Source organism: Ovis canadensis, chromosome 20 (assembly GCF_042477335.2).
Source record: "Ovis canadensis isolate MfBH-ARS-UI-01 breed Bighorn chromosome 20, ARS-UI_OviCan_v2, whole genome shotgun sequence".
NCBI lineage: Eukaryota > Metazoa > Chordata > Mammalia > Artiodactyla > Bovidae > Ovis > Ovis canadensis.
In genome coordinates this window covers 59,492,435-59,514,344 of record NC_091264.1, presented here as the reverse complement: position 1 = coordinate 59,514,344, position 21,910 = coordinate 59,492,435, and the positions used below count along the sequence as shown (strand labels likewise).

At 46.6% G+C, this 21,910-nt stretch overlaps 1 long non-coding RNA gene across 2 annotated transcripts in view; it reads left to right on the top strand.

Annotated features, from left to right (window-relative positions):
- The window catches only part of LOC138425318 (uncharacterized), a 62,221-nt gene that overhangs the window by 28,933 nt on the left and 11,378 nt on the right, over positions 1 to 21,910 (top strand). Inside the window, exon 4 of one of the 2 annotated variants that reach the window (XR_011251169.1) lies at positions 8,075 to 10,685. The exons of the other annotated variant lie outside the window; for it this stretch is intronic. This is a non-coding gene — a long non-coding RNA (uncharacterized lncRNA). Of the gene's footprint in view, positions 1 to 8,074; positions 10,686 to 21,910 lie in introns of those variants that run through there. 2 annotated transcript variants of the gene reach the window in all.

Here is a 21,910-nt window from a genome sequence, read left to right as displayed (position 1 = left end):
GGACAAGCTGTATCTTCTACACTTAGAATAGCTTCAGCTATGCATCTGATTTCATCACTCACTAGTTTCACTTTCTGTAAAATACTAAAACACAAACACAGTTCAGCCAAGTTCTTTGGCACTTTATAACAGGGATGGCCTTTTCCCTAGTTTTCAGTAACACATTCCTCATTTTCATCTAAGACCTCTCAGAATGACCTTTTCTGTCCATATTTCTACCAACATTCTGCTCATGATTCAGTTCAGTTCAGTTGTTCAGTCGTGTCCGACTCTTTGCGACCCCATGAATCGCAGCATGCCAGGCCTCCCTGTCCATCACCATCTCCCGGAGTTCACTCAGACTCACATCCATCTAGTCCGTGATGCCATCCAGCCATCTCATCCTCAGTCGTCCCCTTCTCCTCTTGCCCCCAATCCCTCCCAACATCAGAGTCTTTTCCAATGAGTCAACTCTTCGCATGAGGTAGCCAAAGTACTGGAGCTTCAGCCTTAGCATCATTCCTTCCAAAGAAATCCCAGGGCTGATCTCCTTCAGAATGGACTGGTTGGATCTCCTTGCAGTCCAAGGGACTCTCAAGAGTCTTCTCCAACACCACAGTTCAAAAGCATCAATTCTTCGGCGCTCAGCCTTCTTCACAGTCCAACTCTCACATCCATTCATGACTACTGGAAAAACCATAGCCTTGACTAGACGGACCTTAGTCGGCAAAGTAATGTCTCTGCTTTTGAATATGCTTTCTAGATTGGTCATAACTTTTCTTCCAAGGAGTAAGCGTCTTTTAATTTCATGGCTGCAGTCACCATCTCCAGTGATTTTGGAGCCCAGAAAAATAAAGTCTGACACTGTTTCCACTATTTCCCCATCTATTTCCCATGAAGTGATGGGACCGGATGCCATGATCTTCGTTTTCTGAATGTTGAGCTTTAAGCCAACTTTTTCACTCTCCTCTTTCACTTTCATCAAGAGGCTTTTTAGTTCCTCTTCACTTTCTGCCATAAGGGTGGTGTCATTTGCATATCTGACGTTATTGATATTTCTCCCAGCAATCTTGATTCCAGCTTGTGTTTCTTCCAGCCCAGCGTTTCTCATGATGTACTCTGCACATAAGTTAAATAAGCAGGGTGACAATATACAGCCTTGACGTACTCCTTTTCCTATTTGGAACCAGTCTGTTGTTCCATGTCCAGTTCTAACTGTTGCTTCCTGACCTGCATACAGGTTTCTCAAGAGGCAGGTTAGGTGGTCTGGTATTCCCATCTCTTTCAGAATTTCCCACAGTTTATTGTGATCCACACAGTCAAAGGCTTTGGCATAGTCAATAAAGCAGAGATAGATGTTTTTCTGGAACTCTCTTGCTTTTTCCATGATCCAGCGGATGTTGGCAGTTGGATCTCTGGTTCCTCTGCCTTTTCTAAAACCAGCTTGAACATCAGGAAGTTCACGGTTCACGTATTGCTGAAGCTTGCCTTGGAGAATTTTGAGCATTACTTTACTAGCGTGTGAGATGAGTGCAACTGTGCGGTAGTTTGAGCATTCTTTGGCATTGCCTTTCTTTGGGACTGGAATGAAAACTGACCTTTTCTAGTCCTTGGCCACTGCTGAGTTTTCCAAATTTGCTGGCCTATTGAGTGCAGCACTTTCACAGCATAATCTTTCAGGATTTGAAACAGCTCGACTGGAATTCCATCACCTCCACTAGCTTTGTTCGTAGTGATGCTTTCTAAGGCCCACTTGACTTCACATTCCAGGATGTCTGGCTCTAGATGAGTGATCACACCATCGTGATTATCCAGGTCGTGAAGATCTTTTTTGTATAGTTCTTCTGTGTATTCTTGCCATCTTTTCTTAATATCTTCTGCTTCTGTTATCTTATGCTTTCTGTTATTTCTGTCCTTTTTTGTGCCGATCTTTGCATGAAATGTTCCCTTGGTATCTCTAATTTTCTTGAAGAGATCTCCAGTCTTTCTCATTCTGTTGTTTTCCTCTATTTCTTTGCATTGATAGCTGAAGAAGGCTTTCTTATCTCTTTTGCTATTCTTTGGAACTCTGCATTCAGATGCTTATATCTTTCCTTTTCTCCTTGGCTTTTTGCTTCTCTTCTTTTCACAGCTATTTGTAAGGCTTCCCCAGACAGCCATTTTGGTTTTTTGCATTTCTTTTCCATGGGGATGGTCTTGATTCCTGTCTCCTGTACAATGTCATGAACCTCATTCCATAGTTCATCAGGCACTCTATCTATCAGATCTTGGCCCTTAAATTGATTATATTCTCTGCAGCAAAAGATGGAGAAGCTCTATACAGTCAACAAAATCAAGACCAGGAGCTGACTGTGGCTCAGATCATGAACTCCTTATTAACAAATTCAGACTGAAATTGAAGAAAGCAGGGAAAACCACTAGACCGTTCAGGTATGACCTAAATCAAATCCCTGCTCATGATTAGTTAGGTATTATTTAAGAAGACTAAGGCTGTCTCTACAGTTCTCTTTTCTTTCAGAACTCTCACCAGAATCACCCTTGTTATTGTTTTAACTGCTAAGTCATGTCCAACTCTTTGGGACCCCATGGACCTGGTCCATTTATTGCCATGTAGGGTTTTTCTAACATGCACCTCAAAACTCTTCCAGCCCCTGTCCATCATCCTCATTCCTCAATGCCTCCACATCTTAAACTCTAGCATTCTTGGCCTTCCCTGGTGGCTCAGATGGTGATCTGCCTGCAATATGGGAGACGTGGGTTCCATCCCTGGGTTGGGAAGATCCCTTGGAAAAAGGAATGGCTACCCACTCCAGTATTCTGGCCTGGAGAATTCCACAGACAGCGGAGCCTGGCAGGCTACAGTTCATGGGGTCACAAAGGGTCGGACAAGACTGAGCAACTTTCACACGTACGTACCACATTTTAAAATATTTGCTACAGCAGCATCCCACTTCTCAGTAGCAGTTTCTGTCTTAGTCTGTTCAGGTTGCTATAACAAAAATACCATAGGCTGGGTGGCTTATAAGCAAACATCTATTTCAAATGGCTCCACATGTATGTTGAGTCACTTCAGTCGTGTTCGACTCTTTGCAGTCCCATGGACTGTAGCCCACCAGGCTCCTCTGTCTGTAGGATTTTCCAGACAAGAATACTGGAGTGGGTTGCCATGCCCTCTTCCAAAGGATCTCCCTGACCTGGGAATTGAACCCATGTTTCACGTCCCTTGCATTGGCAGGCGGGTTCTTTACCTCTAGCGCCACCAGGGAAGAACTTCATATAGCCCTGGAGGCTGGTAAGTCCAAGGTCGGCATCAGCAGATTTGGTGTCTAGTGGGAACCTTCTTCCTGGTTCATAGACGGCATCCTCTTGCTGTCCTCACGTGGCGTAAGGCACAACCTTATGATGTCCTTAAAGGAGCACTAACCCCATTCCTGAGGGCCCCACCTTCACGACCCAATCACCTCTCAAAGGTCCCACTTCCTAAAACCATCACGCTGAGGGTTAGGTTTCAACATTTGAATGGCAGAGCCACAAAGCATTCATTCTATGGCGATTATTTAATACAGTGTAGCAGTGAGGCAGGATGATTTAAGAGCCTTTTATCTCCATGCGGAAGGCTGCAGAAATAAAGAGCTCAACGATGTTTAAATGGAAATTGACAGTTCCATAATGAATGTTTGACTGGAGGAAACGAGGGTGTTTAAAGCTGATCTCCTGAGATAAGCAGAAAGAGAGGGGCTCCACCTCCTTCCCATAAGGACCCCTGTGCCGGTCTCTGAAAAGTGACACTAGACCAGTCTTGCCACAAATCTTTGGGTTTATCTCATTCAGCCACTCTTGCTGTGGAACAGAGGTGAGCTAATCTCCTAAGTGAGTTTGCCATTTACCGTTTGACACAAGTAGTTTTCCCACATTAGTGTTAAAACAGGCTGAGAAACACAGACCTCCCTGGGAAGAAGTGGCAGTGGCCCCATGGCAGCAGCAAGCCCAGGCCTATGGGGTGGGGGCTGGAGTTCAAATGCACCAAGAGCTGTTTTTACACTGATCCACTCTAAGTCTTTGAGTGCAATGGCTGATTATTGGGTCAACAAACATGAAAAGCTTTGTCACTGGCCCAAGTTTGAACCAGAAGCAACATGTCTTTCACGAGCATTTGAGGATGAAAGATCTAAGATTAAAACAGAAAATCTTGGTCCCAGTAAGCACCATTTGAGGGTCTTTGTTCACACGTGTTTTGCCCTAAAAGAAAAAGTAAAGCAAGAAGACCTACGAAATGTCCTTGATCTTTTTCTCAGCCCAGGGTTGTAAACCCTGAGTTACCTCATGCGTCCACTACAGGAACTGTAGGGTAGGGTTTCCAATGGGACGTTGAGCTTGTAGCTTAGTAAAATGATGACACTCATAAACGGTGGTGCAGTGAACAAAGGTTCAGGGAACATTTGACTGAGTGCACGTTTGACCATATCATCCTTCTTAGACCCTTGAGACTCATCAGAGGCTCTCTATTACCTGCAGGATGGGGGCAGGGGTCTCCTGGTTAGTACCTACGACTCTCACCTTTGCTTCCAACCCCCTGAGGTTCTTCCAGTTCTTCAAACGCTTCATGCTTTCTTGTAATCCCACCCCTTAGCATGCACTATTAGCTCACAGTCATATGCACCTTCCCTGAGAAACCAACCTCGACAGCCCTTGAATTAGCTTCTCCTTTGCACTCTGTGCTACATTTCATTATAGCATCCGTCGAGTCCTATTGAAATTACCTCCCAAGTCAACTGTGAGCTTCCTGAAGCCAGGGCTGGGGGCTAGGTTACAGTGGTCCATACACTTTCCCAACACCTAATCCAATGCCAGGCACAAAAGGAGGAGCAGGTCCATAAATGCTCAATGAGGAAACAAGTGATTCCAATTAACTGTGCATGACGGAGAGCTTTTTGATAAAGGTGCATCCCACATTTTCTCTTTGGCAGAATACTATGAGACTGCCTCATTATCAGCTCCACATAAGGGATAGTCCTAAACTCCCTGGTTTCCCTTAAGACAGAAAGAAAGTAAGAAGGGAAATCGCTCATACACTTTGGGAAAAGAACAAAGAAGAAGGGAAGGAAGGAAGGTAGGAAGGTCCTTGGCTTCTGAAAGTCTACCTCAGGTGCAAGAGAAGAGATTATTTATATTCTGCTCGGAAACTTGACCCATGAACATAAAGAAAGAAAGTGACTGAAATTTATTACTTTACATTCATAAGATGAAAAGGAGTCTTTCAGCTCCTCATTGGTCAATAGACTCAAGTTATATTTCAACCATAAACCTTTTCTAAAGAAGCCCAGGAGTGTAGGTAGGAGCTGCATTAGACAATGGAGACCGAGCTGCACCTATTGTGCAGTGCCTGATTAATTAGTCTGTTGCCCAATACCGCCACTTTTCATTTTTTGGAAATGAATAAGCTGTATTATTAGCCTCCACTGGACTTATTGTGCCTCACGGGGACTGAGGCCCCTCTTGGAAAGGGCCGCTCCTTGTCCTCCCCCTGTCACTGTGCAAAGACAAAGCCCTGTGGAGAAGGAGGAGCCAGGACAAGCCGCCCTCCCAGGACGCCGGGACGAGGTCAGGGGAGTGACCGGTGCAGAGGCGGACAGGGCCGCGCTGCGCAGGGAGGCTTGCCCGCGTGGTGGAGAAGGCTGTCTCTGCTTGCATCTCTCTGAGACAGCTCATCAGGTGCGGCTGGATTTGGGACTGCCAGCAGCTGTGTTTAGGGGTGCCTTTGTCTTATCTACCCACATCCTTTGAGGATTTCAGGGCAGGCCATTTTTATCTCTCTTAATGAATGCCCTGGCAGTTTCTGAACACGGGGCTGTGTCTGCATGCCCTGAGGAGTGTTTATTTTCACCGCTGTTGAGATTGACTAGGACACGTATTCACGGACTCCTTTTGGATGTCTTTTTTTCTCTGACCTTCCCTCCAGTTCAGACCTGAACAGGAAGACAACTGCAGGGAGAAAAGTTTCTGCCCGGAAGTTGGGGTTTCCTGGTTTTCTCTCTCTCTTTTTTTTTTTTTTCACACCTTAACAGCTCATCAGTCACCTCAGCATACTATTTGTAGTCCTTAAACAGTTTGCAAATCTGTCCTCTAGGTTGGCTAAATAAATACGTCACATCAGTTAAAATTCAGGTTATACAAATTCACTTAGTGGAATAGGGAAATAAGATATATAGAGTGGAAAAATCAGGTTACAAAAAATAGTCTGAGTAAATGATTATAGATGCTCACATATATGATCTTGAAAAAAAATCTAATAGTATACACACAAAAACAATCATGCTTATTCCTGGACTGGAATTAAGGAGTTTGGGGATTCTAGAAGTTTGTTTTATTTCATACACATTTAAAGATTTTTCCAATGAGCTTGCATTAACTTGCATAATCTGGAAAATAATACAAAATTTTAAGCAAATGAAATGTACGCATGCTAACAGGGGGAGACAAGTCTTCCTTCTCCTCTCTCTGTCATCACGACCTTGGTTCATCGCTCACTGTTTCCCTCATCTACAAAAATTTCTTTGCATGTTTCCCTCTGCTTAATCTTCCACCTTTATTCACTTTCTTTCAGAAAGATCTTTCTGTAAAGGAAATCTGACCAAGTAACTCCTCTAAATGCTCCAGGGTTTCCTGCAGGATGAGTGAGTGAGTGAAAGTCGCTCAGTCCTGTCCGACTCTTTGCAACCCCCGGGCCTATACAGTCCATGGAATTCTCCAGGCCAGAATACTGGGAGTGGGTAGTCTTTGCCTTCTGCGGGGGATCTTCCCAACCCAGGGACTGAACCCTGGTCTCCCACACTGCAGGCAAATTCTTTACCAGCTAAGTCAAAAAGGAAGCTCAAGAATACTGGCGTGGGTAGCCTATCCCTTCTCCAGAAGATCTTCCAGGCCCAGAAATTGAACCAGGGTCTCCTGCATTGCAGGTGGGTTCTTTACCAAATGAGCTATCAGGGAAGCCCTCCTACAGAATAAGGCAGTTCAAAACCCTCAGGCTGATGGCTGAAATGCTTCAGAACCTCAGCAGCATCTGAGGGTCAGTGCCAACTCCTGGGTTTCCAATCCTGGTCAGCGGTCACCGGAAGGCAGGGTGAGTCTTTCCTGCTTTGAACGCAGCATCCCCTTCTCCTCCTTGTCTCCTCTCCCTGCCCTCACCTACTTCCTTTATCTCTGAGCCAACCCTCAAGAGTCAACCCCAGCATCACCTGTCACAGGAAGGCTTTCTCGCCTAACGTTAGGGGTCTTTTCTTGTTCATGTCTCTATACAAGCACTTACAACATCTCATAATTATTACTTTGGGTGTCTCTTTTCCACACCTGAAGGGAAGGAGGATCCTCTGTCCAACTCTACTCAGCTCTCAGAGCAGTGTCAGGCACAGGTAGGTGCTTAATAGACATTAAAGATAGACTATACCCTTGGCTGGTGTGGACAGGATGTGAGCGTGTGAGGGAATCAGTTCTACTGATTTACTGTTGTGACTCTGCTGCTGCTGCTGCTAAGTCGCTTCAGTCGTGTCCGACTCTGTGCGACCCCATAGACGGCAGCCCACCAGGCTCCCCTGTCCCTGGGATTCTCCAGGCAAGAACACTGGAGTGGGTTGCCACTTCCTTCTCCAATGCATGAAAGTGAAAAGTGAAAGTGAAGTTGCTCAGTCGTGTCCGACTCTTAGCTACCCCATGGACTGCAGAAACTATTAATTCTTCATTAACCAAGTTTAGCCTTTCTGTTTCCTCAGAGGATAGTAATGCCCTCAAAAATGGTAAGGTAATCGACCATGCCAGCATTTATCCACTTTATACACTTCGGGCGTGAGGAGGTGTGCTTTATAGACACATTTCAATACACTTCCCCTCTGCAGCAAGGTAAGTCTGGATAAGTTAAGGTTACCTGGGGCTATGGGTTGAATTGTGTCCCCCTTGACCACCTGACCTGCCTCTTGAGAAACCTGTATGCAGGTCAGGAAGCAAGTTAGAACTGGACATGGAACAACAGACTGGTTCCAAATAGGAAAAGGAGTATGTCAAGGCTGTATATTGTCACCCTGCTTATTTAACTTCTATGCAGAGTACATTATGAGAAACGCTGGGCTGGAAGAAACACAAGCTGGAATCAAGATTGCAGGGAGAAATATCAGTTACCTCAGATATGCAGATGACACCACCCTTATGGCAGAAAGTGAAGAGGAACTAAAAAGCCTCTTGATGAAAGTGAAAGAGGAGAGTGAAAAAGTTGGCTTAAAGCTCAACATTCAGAAAACGAAGATCATGGCATCCGGTCCCATCACTTCATGGGAAATAGATCGGGAAACAGTGGAAACAGTGTCAGACTTTATTTTTCTGGGCTCCAAAATCACTGCAGATAGTGACTGCAGCCATGAAATTAAAAGACGCTTACTCCTTGGAAGGAAAATTATGACCAACCCAGATAGCATATTCAAAAGCAGAGATATTACTTTACCAACAAAGGTCTGTCTGGTCAAGGCTATGGTTTTTCCAGTGGTCATGTATGGATGTGAGAGTTGGACTGTGAAGAAAGCTGAGCAGCGAAGAATTGATGCTTTTGAACTGTGGTGTTGCAGAAGACTCTTGAGAGTCCCTTGGACTGCAAGGAGATCCAACCAGTCCATTTTGAAGGAGATCAGCCCTGGGATTTCTTTGGAAGGAATGATGCTGAAGCTGAAACTCCAATACTTTGGCCACCTGATGTGAAGGACTGACTCATTGGAAAAGACCCTGATGCTGGGAAAGATTGAGGGCGGGAGGAGAAGGGGACGACAGAGGATGAGATGGTTGGATGGCATCACCGACTCAATGGACATGGGTTTAGGTGGACTCCAGGAGTTGGCGACGGACAGGGAAGCCTGGCATGCTGCAGTTCATGGGGTCGCAAAGAGTCAGACATGACTGAGCGACTGAATTGAACTGAACTGAACGGAATTTATATGTTGAAGTCTTAGCTCCCCGTGCCTCAGAGTGTGACCTTATTTGGAAATAAGCTTTTTGCTGATGTAATTAGTTAAGTTAAGATGAAGTCATTAGGGTGGGATCCCAATCCAATATGAGTGATGTCCTTCCAGAAGGGGGAATTTGGACACACACACTCAGAGGGAGAACACCATGCGAAGATGAAGGCAGAGCTGGGGTGACGCTCCTGCAAACCTAGAAACGCTAAGAATTACCGGAAAACCACCAGAAGTTAGAGGAGAAGCACAGAATTTATGGCTCAGATGGTAAAGAATCTGCATGAATTGCAGGAGACCCGGGTTCAGTCTCTAGGTTGGGAAGATTCCCTGGAGAAGGAAATGGCTAACCACTCCAGTATTCCTGCCTGGAGAATCCCATGGACAGAGGAGCCTGGAGGGCTACAGTCTGCAAAGAGTCAGATACGACTGAGTAACTTTTACTCACTCTCACAGATTTTCTGCAGAGCTCTTAGAAAGAACCAACTGGTTGACACCTTGATGTCAGACTTTAAGTCTCCAGAATTGTGAGATCATAAATTGCTGTTGTTTAAGCAACTCAGTTTGTGGTACTTTTTTACAGCAATCCTAGCAAATGAGTACACTCAGGGACCCTTGAGTGAAGTGTCAGAAAGAAGGACTATATCCTAAACCTCCTCTATCAAATGCTCATTTATGTTCCAGCATCCGGCATGATTATGGCTTGTTTTGCAAATGGAAAAGGAAAGGACCTATTCCAGCTCTTTTGAAAATTTCATTGTGGATGTTATTTTCTTCTTTCCTAAACTTTTCAACATTTTCAACTGAGAAAAACAACCTATCTGAATTTAAGTACATGTAGAAATAAATTTAAGGGTTGAAGGACAGACTGAAAAATAAGTTCCCTGCTTACTCTCAGCTACTCAACTCCCCTCCCCAGAGCCTGCCTCTTTTATGTCTGTGCGTACTTATATTTCATTTTTTACACTAATGATCTTATACTATAAATATCATTCTGGCTGTACCTTGATTTGATGGCTGAGCTTTCATTGTCAGAGAGGATTCTTTACTAGAATACACACATATCCCTCATTCTTTTTGTAGACTGCATTTTGTTTCCTGGATGGATATGTTCTGCCTGTTCTTAATAACTTCTCAGCCAGCTTTTCTTAATCAAAACAAGAAGAAAACATTTCTAAAGTTCTCTTTGCAGCCTGGAATGAGCCTGCCCACAGCTCTTATCCCATTAAAGAGATGGATCCTTTCTTTGTCACCAGGGGTTGTTAGACGTGCTTTAAAGCCTATGGTTTAAAGCTGGCTTTCCTTATGTTTTTGCACAGGTATCTCCAAAGCACAGCAGCTTATGTTTGGGGTAGGACTGACTGGTCTTGGCTCACTAGATCTTATTTCAACAAGTTTTTCTTCTCCAGCGGGCTCTGATAGAAATGACCAATTAGTTACATGTTGGGCCAGATGAAATGTGAGACCACATGCATTAGTTAAAACCTTTGAGTAATGTATCCATTACCTTCCTGGGGCTCAAGGGCCATCATTCACTTCCCAAATGCTACTGCCTTGGAATTTCAGGACTCACCTGACTTCTCTCTCCCTGCATTTCTTGACTCTTTCCTACATTTTCACAGAGACAATGGTAAATGCTTCTGGTTCAACAAGATTCTGTTTGCATTCATCATCTAATTTCCCAAAGCAAGTTAATAAAGCCATTCAGCTGTACTATAACTACATGCTACTTCATATGTTAGATAATTAGGAAATTGGATAAGTATGTTAAGATATTTTGGGGGCTTCCCTGGTGGCTCAGTGGTAAAGAATCTGCCTACCAATGCAGGAGACACGGGTTCAATCCTGACTAGGGAAGATCCCCTGGAGTAGGAAATGGCAACCCCCTCTAACATTCTTGCCTAGAAAACCCTGTGAACTAGGACCAGGACCAGGACCTCACAGCTGCTGGCAGGCTACAGTCCATGGGGTCACAAAGAGTCGGATACAACTTAGCGACTAAGCAACAACAAGAGATTTTTCAGGCAATGGAAAATAACCAGCACAAGAATTTCATGCTTGGGAGAAGGGAACTTGAGGGGAGCCCCGCTGTTGGAAACAAAGCCCTAGAAGTCTACGTAGGTGTGTGGGACGGTCGCTCATGATTTCATGGCTGAGAGCTGGACTGTACACGTGTCAGGCAGAACCATCCAATCCTTACCAAACATCTGCTGCCACGGGGTTGAAACTGAAACAAATATAAAAAAGGTTGAGCAGTTCTGGGAGGTAAATATGTGACTATTTAAACTTAAATTAGCAAAAATTAAATGAAATTTAAAATTCAGTTCCTCAATCATGTTCAAGTGTTTAACAGCTGCTACTATATTGCGTGGTGCAGACATAGAGTACTTTCCTCAATGCAGGATGTTTTATTGCTGATCTCAAGTCTCTATGATGCAAAATTCACAATGTCCAGTAGTCAATCATAGATCAGTAGATGTGCAAAAACACAAATAAACAAACTAGGATTGTGTAATCCACAGTAGACAATAAGAGAAGTAAGAAAAGAAAACCCACCTGATTTTAAGGTGGACCAAGTGTTGAACTTGGAAGGTAAAAAATCCAAAACATATGTGCTTTACAAAACAAAACAAAATTTCAAAAAAGTAAAATTAAAAATATACTTATTAATTTTAAAAAAATGTCCTAATGAATGAATATGTAAGGATCTTAGTAGAGAAATAGGTATCAGAAAAAGAGTCATGTGGAAATTCTAAAACTGTGCTATACCTGAAATGAGTCACTCACTGGAGGGACTTAAAGTGAAGATGGAAGAAGACTCAGTGAAGCTGGGAACAAGTCAGTAGAAATCACCAAAGAGAGAAAAAAGATTAAGGAAAAATGAACAGAGGGTCAGGTACCTGTAGAAGAGTATCAGACAAACAGTGTAACACATGTGTGATTTGGGTCCCAGAAAGAGTAGAGAGCAAGGATGGAAAAAAAAAAAAAAAAAAAAAAAACTGAAGCAACAGTGGTCAAGCATTCCAGATTTTTAAAAAATGACCTACAAATCCAAGAAGCTCAAGAGTAAAGATAAAGAAAATCCTACATTGGAACGTCAAAGTCTAACTACTCAACACTGAACAGAAAGACAAAATTTTGAAAGCAGGTAGGAAAAAAAAGACAAATTATATACAGGGGAGCTAAGTTAAAAATGACTGCTAATTTTTCATCAGAAACAATAGAGGCTAGAAGACCATAAAGCAACATTTTTCAGGTATCAGATGAAAAATCGTGCCCATCCAGAATCCTATATGAAACCAAAATATTCTTCAAAATATAAAGACATTCTTAGAGAAACAAAATCTGAGAAAATTTATCACCAGCAGACCATGGTAAAGGATGTCCTTCAGTCCAAAGGGAAATAATACCAGATGGACAGCACAGAAAGAATGAAAAGGAAGAGAAATGATAAATAATTGAATACATAAATTATGGTATATTCATTCAGTGGATTAATACTTAGTAATAAAGAGCAGAACTATTGATAAATACAGTAACACGGATTAAGCTGACAAAAAGAAGCCACAGACAAAAGACTTGCTGCTATATGATTCCATTTACATGACATTCTAACAGGAAAAACTAATCTATAGAGATACAAGTAAAATCTATGGTATATTGGGGGTGGGGCGTAGGAGAATGACATAAACCAGTGGGGCAACACTTTCTGGGGAGGGAGATGGGAATTCTCCACGGCTTGATTAGGGTAGTGGGTGTGTACAGTGGTTAAAATCATCAATCTATTCACTGATAATACGTGAATTTTACAGCAGATAAATGAACAAGGTGGGTTAAAGTTTTAAGCTACCTTCTCAGCAAGGTTTTCCTCTCTATTTAAAGCTGCAGCCCACTACTAATTTTTAGTTTTCCCACTAGAAATTTTCCCACTTTACCCACTAGAAAATAGAGGTGTAACTTGGGAGTTAGGAAAATAACAGGGGGAAGTGGAGCTGCAGTTGGCAAGGGATAGATACAGATGCTGCTAAGTCACTTCAGTCATGTCTGACTCTGTGCCACCCCATAGACGGGAGCCAACCAGGCTCCCCCGTCCCTGGGATTCTCCAGGCAAGAACACTGGAGTGGGTTGCCATTTCCTTCTCCAACATACAGATGAGTGGGCTGCTACTGATCTTCCCGAGACCTACCACCCGAAGCCCCTTTTTGTTCTTTTAGAAAATCAGTAAGAATAAACTCTCTTAAAACTGTGGACATTTTGCCACCTGGGCCTGACATATCTCTGGTTATAAAAAGTACTGATAAGCACATGTGGGGGGCATAATATTAAAATATGAGAGTGGCCTCAGTTCTCAAGAGGTAGGCACCTCATTTAGCGTCACACTCCAGACAATTGAGAAAAATCTACCAGGTCCACCATACGGGAAGCTCCACCTTGTTGAAGACAGGGGACTCATTCAAGGTAGAAGAACATTTGGAAGGGGCACGGGACGAAGTATCCCACAGCGTCATTTGCGCTCCTGTCCTAAGAGTCACACCTATTCAACGCAAGAGCAAACTGGATTCCAAGCTTCAAGTAAAGGCATGTATATTCCATGTCATAGCTGATCAAATGAGATTCCAACAGCCAGAACCATCGGGATGGTTCTGAAGTATGCGCCCTCATCAGTACCTCCTCCAAGGCAAACGGCCATCTCACAGTGACTTCTTCCACATGGACCACATTCTAAGGGGTACTGTCCCCTGAGGTCCCCTCCCACCCGCCATCGTGGTTATAGCTTCTCCAGCTCCAAAGTTCAGAAAGCAGGTAACTTTCTGTATTCTTCTCGTTCAACAGTAGCAACAGTATTCTCTTCCTTTTCATCCTTCTTTCTTCCCTGACACCAGTCCCCCACCCCCATTGGAGAATATTTAAAGAAACTGGAGATAAAGAGTCAGGGATGGGGGAGAAGAGGGGAGAACTCATACTTCTCATTCCATGACCTTCTGACTGTCAGAGTTAAAAAGGCCAGGAGTCAGCTCTTCTAACGGAAACAAAAGGAATCCGGGAGGTTCTTGTAAAAGTACTTGCCGTTCAGTCGCTCAGTCATGTCTGACTCTTTGCGCCCTCATGGTCTGCAGCACGCCAGGCTTCCCTGTCCTTCACCATCTCCTGGGGTTTGATCAAACTTGTGTCCATTGAGTAAAAGTAGAGAAGACAGCAGAAAAGAAAGGCATGGTGTGAAAGATCTTGTGTGAGACAGGGTGGTTGGAAAGGGGGCCTGGAAAGAGGGACCAGGGTGAGACTGGATGGAGAGGGGTGGGGAGAGGATGAAATACCCTTGAAGATTCGCAGAGAAGAAAGAGGGACCAGAAATCCTCCCTCCCCAACGCAGGGAATATCTAAGATTCACCAGGGAGTTGCTGGGAGTGGGGGATGGGAGATGTGGAAGACGTGCTGATCGGTGCTTTGAACCAAGTGGAGAAAAGTTGGCTGGGGTAACAAGACACCATGACATTTATGACTTATTTCAACAGTATATAGTCTGGGACACTGGGAGGGAATTTGGGGGTTTCAGCTTATACTTGTGGAGTTACCTTGCTTATCTCAGAGGTGGAGGAGATGGAAAAGTCAACCCCGAGGTAGCTGGTGTGAGTGTGTATGTGTGTGTGAGTGTGTGTGTGCATACACTGTACTTGAACCAACTTTAGCTCTGCATGAGGAACCAGAGCTGCCTCCGCCCCTCCCTCCCCACCCCCCCCCCCACCCCCCTCAGCCCCGAACCATCACGGCTGCATGTCCAGGGAACCTCAGACTGCCCAACCACACTAAGAGTGCCCTGAGTCCCTGTGCTCTGCCCCAAGTCTCCCAGCAGCCTTTCTGGAGGAGAGAGGATCTTCTTTTCAACCCCATGAACACTTGCAGAGTGTTCAAAGTACACAACATCACGAGCTGGTTGTAAATACCAGTATCTAGAAGTCAGCAAAGCGGTGCTGGTGAAAGTATCTTAGGCCAAGATCAAAAGGCCAGGTCAACGTGACAGAAGAGGGTGTGAACAGCTCTCCAGCCTGCCTCCTGCTCAAGCCCTGCAGCCCACAGGCCTTCCGCTGTTCCTTAAACACCACTCTGCCCCTCGTTCTCTTTGCCCCAAGGCTCTGACTCCTGGACCCCCCGGGGCCCAGCTCCTGAGACCTCTCTATCTGAAGGGTCTCTTATGCCACACTAGCCACGTTCGCTTCTTGATGGCACTTGGCACTCTGGTTACAGCCTAGTGTCTCCACTTGCTTTCTTGGCTACCTTGTGTCCCCTCCACTGGAACACAAGCTCCACGAGAACAGACAGCTTGTCCATCCTCTTCTGTACCAAAGACAGTCTGGCTCATAGAAGTTCTCAGTAAGCACTCATCGAATGAATAAACATGCCCATGGATGTAGCGTTTGTATCTTTTATGTTACATAGAAAGCAATCTTCTCCACTAGGTACTGATTCAGCAGTCTCTCCCCAGCCCTAACATTGTATACAATGATGAGAAGAAAGTGAAAGTGTTAGTCGCTCAATCACGTCCAACTCTTTGGGACCCCATGGACTGTAGCCCACCAAGTTCCTCTGTCCATGGAATTCTCCAGGCAAGAAAACTGGAGTGGGTTGCCATTTCCTTCTCCGGAGGATCTTGCCTATCCCAGGGATCAAACCAGTGTCTCCCGCCTTGCAGGCAGATTCTTTACCATCTGAGCCACCCGGGGACGCCAAATACAATGATGAGGACGATCCTCACCAGATCAGAGAACAGTGATAGGTGTTAGAGACCCACCCCAAAGAGCAATGCTCTTTAAGGAGGAAGTAGATATCTGTGGTTCACTTTTGCTGTGTGGTCAGGAGAAGGCTCAGAGGCCCCCAGGTGAGTTCAAAGGCCCCCTCTGTTTGCTGGGTGGAATAATTCTTATTATAAGGCACACACTAGAATTCACAGGCAGGGAGGGCTTGGCTCTGCCTTGTATTTATCTCCAGACTTTCCCTCCAAGACTGGTGTGGACTCGTTCTGGGGAGGAGGGGAGGTTAGGGCTGAGGAGGGGAGGTTAGCGCTGGGGAGCAGATCCAGGCTGGCTGTTGACTGAGCAGTCCCACTGCCCCCACCCCTACCCCCCACCCAGCCCTGCTCAGCTTTTCAAGGCTCCCTGACTGCCTTTGATCACTCAACCAGTAACTGCTGCAGGCAGCAGCCTGAATCTGTGTTCAGAGCCTCACGCAGAGAGGCTGTGAAAACCTCTTCTTTCTGTGGAGCCCAGACAGCCAGCTTCAGTCCAGGGCTACTGAGTCAGGGCCTCCAGGAAGCTGAGTTACACAGAGTCAGCCAAACTTCCCTGTTGCCTCCACTCACACCAGCCTTTCCAGGCCTCAGCCCCTTCCCCTCCGCCCTTCATGGCTCCTCATTTAGGAAAAGGGGAGCCAGTCTGCGCTGCCCAGCCCCCAACCCATCTCTCCACCAATAGAGCAGAACCAGGAGGTGAAGTGGGGTGAAGAGGGGCAGTGGTGGGGCGGGGTGGGGGGTGGTATGCTGTGGGAGGTGGGGGCAGTGAAGACTGGAGGCCCAGCCATGTCTTTCCCTCTTTATGAGCTGCAACTTTGGGCAAGTCACTTCTCTCCCAGCTCAATTTCTTTCCTTGCAAATCTGTGCTAAAAATCCTCAATATCTCCAGCTCAGAGTTATCTCTACGTTCAAAAGAGGTGATGGGCAGTGTACAGTCTTACCCAACCTTCTAAACTGAGATGTTCACAGTTCACAGTTCTTCAGGAGCTAGTCTGGGCAATGAAAAACTAATTTACAATTGGCTCTTAATGGCCAATTAAGGGCATCCCGGCAGCTCGGCCAGTAAAGAATCTGCCTGCAAAGCAAGAGACCTGGGTTTGATCCCTGGGTTGGGAAGACTCCCCTGGAGAAGGGAATGGCAACCCACTCCAGTATTCTTGCCTGGAGAATCCCATAGACAGAGGGGCCTGGCAGGCTACAATCCATGGGGTCACAAGGAGTCGGACATGACTGAGCGACTCACACACACATTGAATGGCCAAACGTGACTTCAAGGGTTACACCATCTGGGTAACATATTTCATTTCTGTCTGGTCTCTTCTGGGACATCCAGCCTTAAGAAGAAAGCATTTAAGGTGAGGATTTCAGGTGTCAGGCTGACCTCTAGAGGCAATGCCTTGAGAGAGAAGAGTCTTTGAAACACTCAGATCAGTTTTGACAGTTGTCCTTTTGACTCCTACATAAAGCTGACCTCGCCCCCACACCCTTCCCAACCCCACAGCCACCAGAGGCTCATATAATCTGGACAGGCCACAGCTGGTTGAGACGCCACTGTCACTGTTATCCTGCTAGGTTTTTGCAGCTCTTGCCTCATCAAAACTGTTTTTACAAGTTGCAGAGACCAGGCCGACGTGGGCAGCCCCAAACAGAAGAAGTCTTATCATCCGGCTTTGGCAACTTCCTGTCCTCTGCGCCTCACTGCGGGAGCAGAAATAGAGACTCACAGACTCTCAGAGGAGATGGGAAGCAGGAGGCGGCAGGCCCGCCTGTCCTCAATGTCACCAGCCAGCGGACAGGCTTACTGAGCACCCGCTCTGTACAAGAGGCTGTAGTGGGGGCTGCGGACATATGGCCAAGATGCTGAGCAAGGCCTCTCGATCGCTGGTCCTGAGGGAGGGAGGTGGGCAAGGAGACAGGCGGTTGGGCTGCTCCGGTAAGCAGAATAGAGGTGTTCGCTTGGGGGCTCGTGGAGAGGATGGGATCTCGGCCAGGCCTGGGAGAATCAGAAGAGGTTTTGGGGGAGAGGAGTCCTGAAGGAAGATGAGAGGGAGCCAGCAGATGATCACAGAGTTGGGCGAAAAGATGTTCCGGGGGGAGCTGATGGCACGTGCAGGGCAGAGAGGCCAGGAAGGAAAAGAGGCGGGAAGGGAGCAGGGGAGACCGAGGGGGCGGAGTGAGGGCTGAGGAGGCCCAGGGCCAGGGCACGTGGCTGAGCTCACGGTCAGGGCGACGACAGACGAGGCCGGAGCCGGAAGCCCGAGCCCGGTCGGGAGGGGCCTCCACCTTGAGAGGAGTCACGGCTTCGCCCCGCAGACAACAAGGGGGGACTCCGAAGGCTTTAAACAGCGCAGTGGTTAGGGAACGGTAGATAAACTTAGATCCCTTCGGTGGGCCCCTGGCAGACAGCAGAGGCAGGTCAGCTTATTGGCACCAAGTCCACAGCTGCTGCCTACAAGCACACGGCCCGGCCCGCCCTCCGCGGCTCGCGCTCCGCCTGCAGGTGCTCGCGACAGGGCAAGCCTTCCCTTATCCCGCTGTGTCCCGGGTTTCCTCTCCTGCAGTGTTAACACGCCTGGGCCCTTCTGCTCCCTCTCACTGGACACAGGAGAGTTTATCCCCAGAAATCTGGGGCTTGGGCACCCCAGCCTCCCCCTCTTATCTCTCCTCCAGAGAAGTGAGTCATCTATACCCCAGCAATCCAAGTGTAGATGGGATCCGAGAAAGCCTCTCCGGGTGGGCAGCACAGACGTTTACACTGAGCCCAGCCTGCTGTGCCTTGGAACAATCAGAGTCTGGCCTTTGTTTCATGGATTAACTAGCGCTGCCATGGAGCTCGCCTCTTCACTCTTGCCTGTTCCCCAGGAACATGCTCTTTTTTGTATTTCTTTGTTGCATTCTGCTCAGCTTCTTCCGGTAGCTTAATTTGGGTGTCTTAATGCCACCCCTCCTCCCAGGCAACACGGCACAATGGTTGGAGTTTGAATGCTCGCTCAGTTCATTATTAACTCTGTCTTCAGGTAAGTGACTTAACCTGTCTGAGCTTCAGTTTCCCATCTGTGTAAGGCTGATACTGTCTATTCCTCAGAACTGTGGGGAGTGCAGCTAATTTATTAACAGGTATTGTCCTTGGTGGGCTTCCCTGGTAGCTCAGTTGGTAAAGAATCCACCTGCCATGCAGGAGACCTGGGTTCGATCCCTGGGTTGGGAAGATCCCCCAGTAGGCACGTGAGAACTGAGAGCTATTAATCATAAAAACAATGGTAGTATTAATGATGACCCACAGCCCTGGCTCTCCTGACTTAGCATCTCTATTTTCCCATCTGTTAAATGAGGATGAGAGTAGTTACTTAGTAGAGTGATTGGGGGATCCGAGGTGATAAAAAAGGGTGGAACACGCGGTCGGCTCTTGGAACGCGGGTGTTTCTCTGCTTCCTTGCCCTCCAGGGGGTCCCTTCTGCTTTTAGCTGTAACATTCATTACTAGGCCCTTTCCCTCTGTCTTGAGATGCTCCTGGCAGGGGTCTCAAGGACCTTCTTGGCAAACAGTCTCTGAGATGAGGTTCCACGTTTGTGTTGCCCAAGATCAAAGAGTCTTTTTTTTCCATCCCTGGTTTCTCTCTTGTTCTCTCTTTCGTGCCTGTTATTGGTTGAATTGTGTCCCCTACTCTCTCCTCTAAAAAAGATACCTTGTGGTCCTAATGCCCAGCACCTGTGAATGTGGCTTTATTTGGAAATAGGTTCTTTGCAGGCTTAAGTTACTGACGAGGTCATGAGGGTGAGCTCTAGTCCATATGACTGTGGGCCAGATGAGCAGAGAAGAGAAGTCGTGTGCAGCCAGAGACCCGTGGGGGAGGAGGCAGCAGTGTGAAGATGGAGGGAGACTGGAGTCTTGTCACCAGAGCCAAGGAACATCTGGGAACATGCCAGAAACTGAGAGGCGAGCAAGCCTCCTCCTCTAGAGGCTCTGGAGACCGCACGACCTCACCACCTAGACTTGAGGCTTCCAGTCTCCAGGACTGTGGGACCTGGTGACTCAGATGGTAAAGAATCTGCCTGCCATGTAGGAGTCCTGGGTTCGATCCCTGGGTTGGGAGGATCCCCTGGAGAAAGAAATGTCAACCCACTCCAGTATTCTTGTCTGAAGAATTCCATAGGCAGAGGAGCCTGGTGGGCTACAGACCATGGGGTTGCAAAGAGTCGGGCATGACTGAGCAACTTTCACTTACTTACTCACTCCAGGACCGTGAGAGAACACGTTTTGTCATTTTAAGCCAACTAGCTTAGTACTTTGTTATGCACCTCCAGAAAACTAACGCCCTGGCTCCATCACTAGTTTGGGTCCACATGACTGAGAGATTCATTTATTTGTGAAACAAACACTTGTACAGCCTTCAGTTCAGTTCAGTTCAGTCGCTCAGTTGTGTCCGACTCTTTGCGACCCCATGGACCGCAGCACGCCAGGCCTCCCTGTCCATCACCAACTCCTGGAGTTTACTCAAACTCATGTCCATTGAGTCCGTGTTGCCATCCAACCATCTCATCCTCTATCATCCCCTTCTCCTGCCTTCAATCTTTCTCAACATCAAGGTCTTTTCAAATGAGTCAGCTTTTCGCATCAGGTGGCCAAAGTACTGGAGTTTCAACTTCAACATCAGTCCTTAAACTAGTTTTTTATCCAAATGAAGAATATATTATGCAATTATGTATAACATAAAATGGATCAAATGGAGTAAGATTAGGCTGATCAAGAAGAGGAAAGAAAAAACTGCTTAAGAAGACCCCAAACACTACCTTGTTGTTGTTCAGTTGCTAAGTCGCGTCAGACATTTTGTGACCCCATGGACTGCAGCATACCAGGCTTCTTTCACTATCTCCCGGAGTTTGCTCAGATTCACGTCCAAAACACTACCTTACTGATGGATAGAAGAAAGCAACTTTCTGTAAGAGTTGGAAAGGTCTTAGGTGTGTGTCCCGGTGGGAAGAGGTCTAGGAGGTCATGATTCAGATGTCTCTGGGGAGCTGGCATTTTTGTGCTAATTTAAGAGTTCAGTTTACGAAGGGATCTTGGAGAAGGCAATGGCACCCTACTCCAGTACTCTTGCTTGGAAAATCCCATGGACGGAGGAGCCTGGTAGGCTGCAGTCCATGGGGTCTCGAAGAGTTGGACACAACTGAGCGACTTCACTTTGACTTTTCACTTTCATGCATTGGAGAAGGAAATGGCAACCCACCCCAGTGTTCTTGCCTGGAGAATCCCAGGGACGGGGGAGCCTGGTGGGCTGCCGTCTCTGGGGTCGCACAGAGTCAGACACGACTGAAGTGACTTAGCAGCAGCAGTTACGAAGGGATCAGGTTTACAGATTAAAAATTAGCCACAAGGTACAACTTTACTCCTGGCTTAAGAGAAGACTAAAAGAATAAAACAATCAGCTGTGTCTGAACTTGCAGGCCAGCCTGAGAGGCTGTGGTTTGAACAAAACCGAGTTGGCCTGAGTATGAATTACAGGAAGAAAGGAAGGAAGAAAATGAGCTCTAAGGCTATTTATGCCTTTTCTATGGGACACACTGAAGAAAAGGTCGAGTCGCATGTCACAGACCCAGCTGGAAAACTCGGGGCCAGATGGGGCCAAAGGGATGTGAGTCACCGGCTCCCGACTTTCAGGAGCTCTGTATTTCAGACCTCTGAACCCAGCAAAAGCTCATGATTCCAGTGGACCACACCACCCCCCTCCCACCCTCCTGCCTCCGTCCTTGGTTCTCAGGTTGCTTCAAGCTTCAGCCAAATATGTGTAGGTCTTAAACATTAGAATGGATGATCATGGCCTTGGACTCACACAGCCTGGTGTTTCAGGGCAAAATAGTACTTAGAGCTCAGCTGCGTGGGGCTGGAGGAGGAAAAAGGGGTGCAGGCTGTTGAAGGCATGATCAGATGTGATGGGGGCAGTCATATGCCTACCACTGGCCAATCAGAACTCTCCATTGTCCTGGCTACAGTCCTGGCTTAGGAATGGGCACAAGACACATGTCAGCCCGAGGAGGGTCAATCCGGGGACTTTTACACAAGCTATCGGCAATGAGATGCAGTCAGCCAGATTGTTGAGAGAAGGTAGTGTGTGCCTGAAACTGCTAGGCGCATCCTGTTACCATGTTGGAAGAG